The sequence below is a fragment of the Taudactylus pleione genome, unplaced genomic scaffold (genome assembly GCF_031769625.1).
Source record: "Taudactylus pleione unplaced genomic scaffold, aTauple2 ptg000913l, whole genome shotgun sequence".
NCBI classification, from domain to species: Eukaryota; Metazoa; Chordata; class Amphibia; order Anura; family Myobatrachidae; genus Taudactylus; species Taudactylus pleione.
Genome location: NW_028285314.1, coordinates 702,589 through 712,455, shown reverse-complemented (window position 1 = coordinate 712,455; position 9,867 = coordinate 702,589).

Here is a 9,867-nt window from a genome sequence, read left to right as displayed (position 1 = left end):
ACAGACTTTGCAGCTTTTACATAAATCAGATGACTGGGCCCCTAACAAGAAGAGGAAAATGAATTTATAAAATGTTATTTCAAACCATTATAGGGTCAGGGTTTAAAACATTTTATTATTGCGAATGCCCCACCTGGCTACTTCTTGATGCCACCCGGCTGGAAATAATTTCTGGGGAGAACACTGGGGGACTCTTGAGAGTTGAGTTTGTGGTGTACGGTGTAGTCTCCCCTAGTCCCAGGGGCCATGTACACAGGGAATCAGCATGTTATACCGCCGCCCGCATGGTTCAAATCCTGACAGCGGAAGCCCGGCAGGGGGGAAGATCCCCAAGCTAAAATAGGCAAGTAAAACTAATCCTATTCTACCCCCTAACCCTCCTTTAGGGGTGTCTATCCCTAACCTCCCCCACAGGTGCCTAACCCTTACCCCCTAAACCTAACACCCCCTTCCCCGCAGTCTAAACCTAAGTCTACCAGGGGGTGCCTACCCCTTTCCCTAGCATAATCCTGCCAGGGGGCTGCCTAACCTTAAGTACCCCCTGGGAGCCCCTAACCCTCCACCCCCTGCAGCTGTCCGCGCCCGGTGCCCGGCTTACCTTCAATCGGTATGCCGGGTGTCGGGCTACCGGCGTAGGTCTAATGACAGGCGTCAGGATTTTGATACCTGTCACAGCCGGGAAGCACCATTGTCTTCCTGACTAAATCCCGTACACAGGACACCCTGCACCTATTATAGATACACCAATGGACAATTGGTACAATGTCAGGGTCTACACTACACATGTGCTGGAGTAATGGGGGGCACACACAGAGATTGGATCCATTCCTCAGGTATATTGCCCCTAGGTAATCCATTCTGGTATCTTTCCATCATTTTAGAACCTGCACTGTAATTGGTGCCCAAATTTTACACAAGTTTTGCACTTTCGTCTACATGGCTTATGCCCAGGGCAGGCTCTGCCGATGGCCAATGTCTGCTTAATACTGGTGGCTATAATGCTTATGCCGTCCATGGTCCAGGACACTGGTCAGTGTAGTGTGGACCACACTACACAGTAACAAACACCTCCCCCAGCTAGTACACTCTGATTTTTCTTCAGATCTGAACGATAACGATATAAAAAATCGTTCAATCGTTCATATCTGAAGGAAAATCTGACATATCTGTCAGATCTGAATGATGCACCTTCCCAATGGTCAGATAATGATATTTGACATCTGATGTGTTTGCAGTCAGACTTCATCGTTCATCTGACAGATCTGACAAATCTGCTGTGTATGCGCCATTACTACCGGGTGGCAGTGTGTTTGTTTTGACAGCCAATGAGAGTCAGACAGATTCTCATTGGCTGCTGCGCTCACCGTTGGAGCCAGGCTGGAGCTCATTCATGATGTCTCTCCCAAAGTGCAGAGCGGGCTGGCTGGGGAGAGAGGAGGAGTGGACGGTGGTGGCGCGGGAGCAGGGATTGAAGGTAAGTGTTTTTTTATTTTTATTTGTGTTTTTGTCTTTATATATGTAAGGGGCACTACTGGGGGGGCACTGCATAGGTAGGATTACTACTGGGGGCACTATATAAGGGGCACCACATAGAGGTGACCACTACTTGGGGAACTGCATATTGGGGACTACTTCCAGGAGGCACTACATAAGGGGCACTGCATAGAGGGGACTACTACTGGAGGCACTACATAAGGGGCACTACTGGGGGGCACTGCATAGGTAGGATTACTACTGGGGGCACTATATAAGGGGCACTGCATAGAGGAGACCACTACTTGGGGAACTGCATATTGGGGACTACTTCCAGGAGGCACTATATAAGGGGCACTGCATAGAGAGGACTACTACTGGAGGAACTACATAAGGGGCACTACTGGGGAGGCACTGCATAGGGGGATTGGGGGCACTATATAAAGGGCACTGCATAGGGGGGCTGGGGCACTATATAAAGGGCACTACTGGGAGCAGTGCATAGGGAGACTGGGGGTATTATATAAGGAGCACTAGTGGGGGCACACCATAGGGGGGGCACTACTTGGGGCACTGCATAGGGGGACTACTACTGGGGCACAATATAAAGGGCACTACTGGAAGCACTGCATAAGTGGGACCACTACTGGGGGCACAGTATAAGGAGCATTACTTGGAGCACAGTATAAGGGCATTATTGGGAGCACTGCATGGTGGGGACCACCAATAGCGCACAGTGTAAGGGCACTACTGGGAGTACTGCATATGGGGGACCACTACTGGGGGCACTGCATAGGGGGGACCACTACTGGGGGCACTGTATAGGGGGTACTACTGGGGGGCACTGTATAAGGGGTACTACTGGGAGCAATGCACAGGGGGGACCACTACTGGGGGCACTGCATAGGAGGCACTGCATAGGGGGGACCACTAATGTGGGCACTGTATAGGTGGACAACTACTAGCAGCACTGTATAAGGGACATTACTGAGGGCACTATAAGGGGCACTACTGGGAGCACTGCATGGGGGGGCCACTACTGGGGCACTGTATAGGGTGGACTACTGCTGTGGAACTATATAAGGGGCACTGCATAGGGGGGGACCACTAATGGGGCACTACTGGGAGCAATGCATAAGGGGGACAACTACTTGGGGCACTGTATAAGGGGTACTACTGGGGGCATTGCATAGGGGGGACCACTACTGGGAGCACTGCATAGGGGGACCACTACTGGGGGCACTGTATAAGAGCACTGCATAAGGGGGACCACTACTGGGGGCACTGGGGGCACTATGTAAGATTACTAGTAGGGGCACTGTATACTACTTGGAGCATTAAGGTGCATATAGAATGGAAAGGAATGTCCCAGGAGTGACGAGAAACATGTTGCCATGCCCCCATGTTACAGTGACCATGCCCCTTGTTGCATGTGACCACGGCCACTTTTTCAGCACATGCACCCACCGTCTTGAGGGCGGGTGAGGGTTCCATTTTTTTACTTGCTCTGGGCTCCAAATACCCTAGTCACGTCACTGCTAACATATCAACATCTGTTCTGCCTAGATCAAATCCAAAATAGCTATTAAAAACAAAAATAGCAGATTAATAAGAATGCATAGGAAAAGAAAAAAATAATATTACAGAAAATGAGAGAGGAGAGGAAGAACCGCAAAGGGTATGTGTGGGGGAGGGAATAGCGTCACTATATATATATGATAGCAGACTGGAAGGGGGGAAATTAAGGTGGACAGTATAGTTCAGGGACTCCTAATACTCCAGTAAATTAAACATGGTGGCCGTGAAAGCAGATGATGACAGGTTAGATGAGGACATAAGGTCTTCCATGGCATTTAGAGATCAACTCTCTGGAAACACTGATAGGTAGGGGGCCATGCGGGATACTTCCAAATACGTGGGATGGTTGCTCTTGCCTAGTTCATATGATGCTGGAGTAATGTTTTCTGATATTGGGAGATAGACATGTCCATTAAGTTAAAGAGCCAAAATTCAGGCGTATTGGGAAGTGGGCGGCCAGTAATGTTCTGGTCCCCCTTCATCTCTATCCATGAAAGCTTGTTCGGATAGGGCTACGTTTATCGGCCAATGGGCGCATACTGCACTGCGATCACACACGCACACAGGAATCCATCGCAGAGTGAGTGACAGGCCCTGAGCATTTGGGTTGCTGACGGGGGAGAGGTTGAAGAAACGTAGGCATGCCTGTCCGTTGGAACGCTGTTGCGTATATTAGACACTGCATTGGCATACATACACAGGTTGAGTACTCACTACATACGACGAGACCTGTAATATCTGCAATGGGTCAGACCTGCTATAATTGTGCGTGTACTTCGACGTTACCGATGAGTACGCAGGACTGTGAGGTATTACAGATGTGAGATAGCAGTAGTGGGTGTCTCTATGCTGGATGAGCTGTGGCTGATGTTACAGATGTATACACAGGACTGTGAGGTATTACGGATGTGAGATAGCAGTAGTGGGTGTCTCTATGCTGGCTGTGCTGTGGCTGATGTTACAGATGTATATACAGGACTGTGAGGTATTACAGATGTGAGATAGCAGTAGTGGGTGTCTCTATGCTGGCTGTGCTGTGGCTGATGTTACAGATGTATATACAGGACTGTGAGGTATTACAGATGTGAGATAGCAGTAGTGGGCGTCTCTATGCTGGCTGTGCTGTGGCTGATGGTACAGATGTATACACAGGACTATGAGGTATTACAGATGTGAGATAGCAGTAGTGGGTGTCTCTATGCTGGATGAGCTGTGGAAGGAATTAGCATATTTTGCAAACTTATCCAAGCACAGGTATAGGAAAGTGAGCGATAAAGAGATGTGCGCCATTATGACCTGGAATGGAGGAAAACGTTGTGGCAGCTATTTATGGGCCAGTTGGCTCAGCTGGAGTACAGAATAAATACTGGCACGCTTCACTGAAAGATGCCTTTGTTTTATTCTTTCTTCGATGAAATTGTTGATGCTGTGCAACGAGACATTCTGTCCAAATTGCCCTATTGTTGGTAACTGGTGACCTATTGAGCACTGTGGATGTCAGGCCCGGGTGCCTAATTTAACTTCTGCTATTAATCTGTTTTTTCTTTTCAGTATCTTATCCTTAAATGTAGTTTGCTATGTTCCTGCCACGAAAGATTTTTCCACATTGCTTTCTGCCCTACAGCTTTCTCTTTCTAGTGTCCGGCTGGAGCATCAAGTCGTCTGGATTAAGGGACTGATTCAGAGCCGCTCGTAAGCGGCCGCTCGTTCGCTCTGTTTGCCCAACTGCGCATGCGTACGGATCGTAATACGCATGCGCGAACCAGTCAGTGCGGCCGAAAATCGTTTGTTCGCTAAATAGCGAATGCCTGCTATTTTGAGTGACAGAATGAGGCGTATGTGGGTGGTAACAGGGGAAGTTGCTTGAAAACGGGGAGTGGAGATCCGAACGCAGGCGTGCTTAAAGGTCAAAACGGGCGTTTTATGGGTGTGCATAATTAATACAGCAGCTTCATTGACCACGTCACTGGGTTATTTTATAGCCAGAACTGCTCGCAATATTGTCGTAGCAAAAACCAACCACAAGAATAGCGAGCAGTTCATACGCTGGTCGATGTACTCGATTAATCTAATAAATAGCGGACATGACGTAGGATGCGAGCAGCCATGGGGGGTATTTTTTCAAAAAACGACCGCAAGTTTTGTTCGCTCGTTCAGACATAGAGGCGTGAACAGACCGCAAAGAGCGAACGGTTCATTTGAATAGCCACCCCTATTTTCTGGACGAACTACCGCAAATAGCGTCTGGCTCTGAATCTGGCCCTAAGGGCCTAAATCAGACCCGCTCGCGAGTGAAGGATGCTAGCAAGCAGGTTGATGGTGCCCGAATGCGCATGTGCACGGTGGAGGGAGCGACCGTCGTGCGCATGCGCGAGACCCGGTGAGCAACGAGGAATCTGTCGCTCGGGGTCTCGCACCAAAGGGGGCGTGCTGTCGATGGTGAGTGACAGCACGCCCCCTTTGTTGGGTTGTGTCGGGGGCGTGGCTGCCAGGCGGAGGCGTTCCCATGGGAACGCCTACCGTCTGGGGCCGGCCCCACTGACATCAGTAGTGATGTCAGTGGGAGTGATTTTGGCTCTGATAGCGCAAAATCACTCCAGGGCTTGCATCAGCGAGACCCTACCGCAGGGTCTCGTCGCAAGCCCGTTGGTCGCGATGGTCTTGACCATCGCGACCATCATCATGGATGCTCACATAAGCTGTGGGTGGTAACCCACAGCTATGCGAGCGTCCAAGAGGCCGCTCCATTTTTAAGTAGGAGGGCCCTGATTCAGAGCGTTCGGCTCTGAATCAGGCCCTAAGGTTTGGTTTTGTAATTCCTGATATTGTTGCAATTCCTCCGTCTTACCTCTGCAGGTATCACATACACCTGGTGTGCCAGGCTGGGCTTCCTCTGCCAACTTGTCTGCTGGGAAAAAGCAATAGAAATAGAAATAAAATCTGGCGCTGAAGTTAGCACAGCTCAATTTTAAGGTTCTCAGATTGCCGCTATCAAATCAGGATAGGGTATACCTTTCCTCTCAAGGTTACAAAGTAATACAGAAAAAATGAAGCGCTGTCAGTAATATCAAATGTAAAAACAGAATTTAATCACAAATATATATAAAAAAAAAATGTTTATCTATAATCAGATCAATCTTATTGCATCGATGGAACCATATTGAATATAAATATACTATATAATAGGGGTGTGCACCGGCCACTTTTCGTGTTTTGTGTAGGGGTGTGCACCGGCCACTTTTCGTGTTTTGTGTAGGGGTGTGCACCGGCCACTTTTCGTGTTTTGTGTTTTGGTTTTGGATCTGGATCTTTCTTCGTGTTTTGGATCTGAATTGGTTTTGCCAAAACCACCCTTCCGTGTTTTGGGTTCTGGGTTTTGTGTTTTGGATCTGTATTTTTTTTAAAAAAAGCATAAAAACAGCTAAAATCACAGAATGTGTTGGTTTTTCTGCTCCTATGCTATTATTAACCTCAATAACCTTAATTTCCACTAATTTCCAGTCTATTCTGAACACCTCAAACCTCACAATAGTGTTTTTATGTCCAAAAGGTTGCACCGTGGTAGCTGGATGACTATGCTAAGCGACACAAGTCGGCGGCACAAACACGTGACCCATCTAGGAGTGACACTGCAGTGGCAGACAGGATGGCAGTTTGAAAAACTAGGCCCCAAACTGTACATAATGCAAAGAAAAAAAAGAGGTGCAAGATGGAATTGTCCTTGGGCCCTAACACCCACCCTTATGTTGTATAAACAGGACATGCACACTTTAACAAACCAATCATTTCACTGCCAGGGACTGCCACACAACTGTGGCTGAAATGATTGGTTCGTTTGGGCCCCCAAAAACCAAGCTGGCAATTAATCATCTGTCCCTGCACAAACTGGCTCTACGGAGGCAAGATGTCGTCCTCATCCTCCTCATCCACCGATTCCTCACCCTCTCCAGTGTTGTGTACATCCTCATCCTCACAGAGTATTAACTTGTCCCCGCTGGAATCCACCACCACAGGTCCCTCTGTACATTCTGGAGGCTGGTCTCCCTGGAAGAGTTGATAATTAATTTTTATGAACATCATCTTCTCCACATTTTGTGGAAGCAACCTCCTACGCCTTTCGCTGATAAGGTTCCCGGCAGCACTAAACACTCTTTCGGAGTACACACTGGAGGGGGGGCAACTCAGGTAAAATAGAGCCAGTTTGTACAGGGGCCTCCAAATTGCCTCTCTTTCCTGCCAGTACAGGTATGGACTGTCTGACATGCCTACTTGGATGCTGTCACCGATGTAATCCTCCAGCATTCTGTCAATGGTGACAGTATCATATGTAGTGTAGAAATTGTTGCCAGGTCCTTCAGTCCGGACCAGATGTCCAAACTTGGTCTTGCCTGCCCTGCATCACCGCCAGCGGGTTGCTTAGGATACCTAAGTTTTTTCCTGGCAGCCCCAGTTGCGGGAGAAAATGAAGAAGGAGCTGTTGGCGTGTCACGTTCCGCTTCAGCTGACAGTGCTTTCACCAGCAGGTCTTTGCACCTCTGCAGGCTTGTGTCAGCCAGAAAGAGAGACACCACATAGGCTTTAAACCCAAGGATCGAGCACGGTGGCCAAAATGTAGTGGTCTGATTTCAACAGATTGACCACCCTGGAATCCTGGTAAAGCGAATGAAGGGCTTCATCCACAAGTCCCACTTGCCGAGTGGAATTGCTCCGTCTTAGCTCCTCCTTCACTTTCTCCAGCTGCTTCTGCAAAAGCCTGATGAGGGGAATGACCTGACTCAAGCTGGCAGTGTCTGAACTTACTTCACGTGTGGCAAGTTCGAAGGGCTGGAGAACCTTGCACAACACGGAAATTATTCTCCACTGCGCTTGAGTCAGATGCATACCCCCTCCTTTGCCTATGTCATAGGTGGATGTATAGGCTTGAATGGCCTTTTGCTGCTCCTCCATCCTCTGAAGCATATAGAGGGTTGAGTTCCACCGCGTCACAACCTCTTGCTTCAGGTGATGGCGGCGCAGGTTCAAGAGTTTTTGCTGGCGCTCCAGTCTTCGGCACACAGTCGCTGAATGGTGAAAGTGGCCAGAAATTTTTCAGCCACCCAAAGTGTCTCCTGCACGCCCCTGTCGCTTTTCAGAAAATTCTGCACCACCAAGTTTATTGTGTGAGCAAAACATGGGACGTGCTGGAATTTGCCCAGATGTAATGCCCGCACAATATTGGTGGTGTTGTCAGATATCACAAATCCCCAGGAGAGTCTAAGTGGGGTAAGCCACTGGGCGACGATTTCCCTCAGTTTCTCTAAGAGGTTGTCAGTGGTGTGCCTCTTACTGAAACCGGTGATACACAGCGTAGCCTGCCTTGGAACGAGCTGGCGTTTCTGAGATGCTGCTACTGGTGACGCTGCTGCTGTTGCTGCGTAAGGTGATACATCTACTCAGTGGGCTGTCACAGTCATATAGTCCTTAATCTGCCCTGTTCCACTTGTCCACATGTCCGTGGTTAAGTGGACATTGGGTACAACTGCATTTTTCAGGACACTGAGGACACTTTTTCTGACGTTTCTGTACAGTCTCGGTATCGCCTGCCTGGTGAAGTGGAATCTAGACGGGATTTGGAACCGGGGACACACTACCTCCATCAATTGTCTAAATCCCACTGCACTAATGGCGGATACCGGATGCACGTCTAACACCAACATAGCAGTCAAGGCCTCAGTTATACATTTTGCTTCAGGATGACTGCTGTCGTGCTTCATCCTCCTTGCTAAGGACTGTTGGAGGGTCAATTGTTTAGTAAAAGTAGTGGTGTTCCTACTTCCTCTCTGGGATGATGAACGACTCCTAGCAGCAGCAACAGCAGCAGCGGCAGCAGGAGGCGTAGCAATGCAGGATCCTCCGGAGGAATCCAGGGATGGGAGAGTCAGTCATGCCAGTGACATGGCCTGCAGGACTATTTCCGATCCTGACTAAGGAGGAAATTGACGAGGAGGGAGTTGACGGTGTGGTTTGCAGGCGCTTGGATACAACAGGACAACGGGATTTAGGTGTCCCTGGACTGCTTACGGTCTTAGCCAAAGTTTCTGAACTTGACAGTAACTTTTTATGAACGCGCTGCAGGTGCCGTATAAGGGAGGATGTTCCTAGGTGGTTAATGTCCCTACCCCTACTTATTTCACCTTTACATATGGTACATATGGCAAGACAGCTGTTGTCCGGATTTGGATAGAAATATTGCCAGACCAAAGAGGTGGAATGTTTGGTCTTCTGCCCAGGCATGACCGTATTGGGCTTTTTCATCCCACAGACAACAACTGTCTCCCCCGGAGCCTGATTTAAACAAACCACTTCACCATCAGACTCCTCCTCGCCAACTTCCTCCTCAGCGCCAGTATCCTCATCCTGTTGTACTTCAACAGTGACATCTTCAATTTGCACATCAGCAAGTGGACTGTAGGTGCTCCTTTCAGCACTAACAGGGGGCATGCAAATGGTGGAAAGAGCCACCTCTTCCCGTCCAGTGCTGGGAAGGTCAGGCATAGCAACCGCCACCACACTTGGACTCTCCTTGGGGATTTGTGATATCTCCTTAGAACGCACAGTTCTTCGCTGTGCTTTTGCCAGCTTAACTCGTTTGATTTTTTTAGTGGGAGGAAGGCTTCCATCATCATGTGAAGCTGAACCACTAGTCATGAACATAGGGAAAGACCTTAGCCGTTCCATGCCACTCCGTGTCGTAAATGGCATATTGGCAAGTTTACATTTCTCTTCATATGATTTAAATGTTTTTTTCAAGGTCATTTTCCTGTACTTTGCCATTTG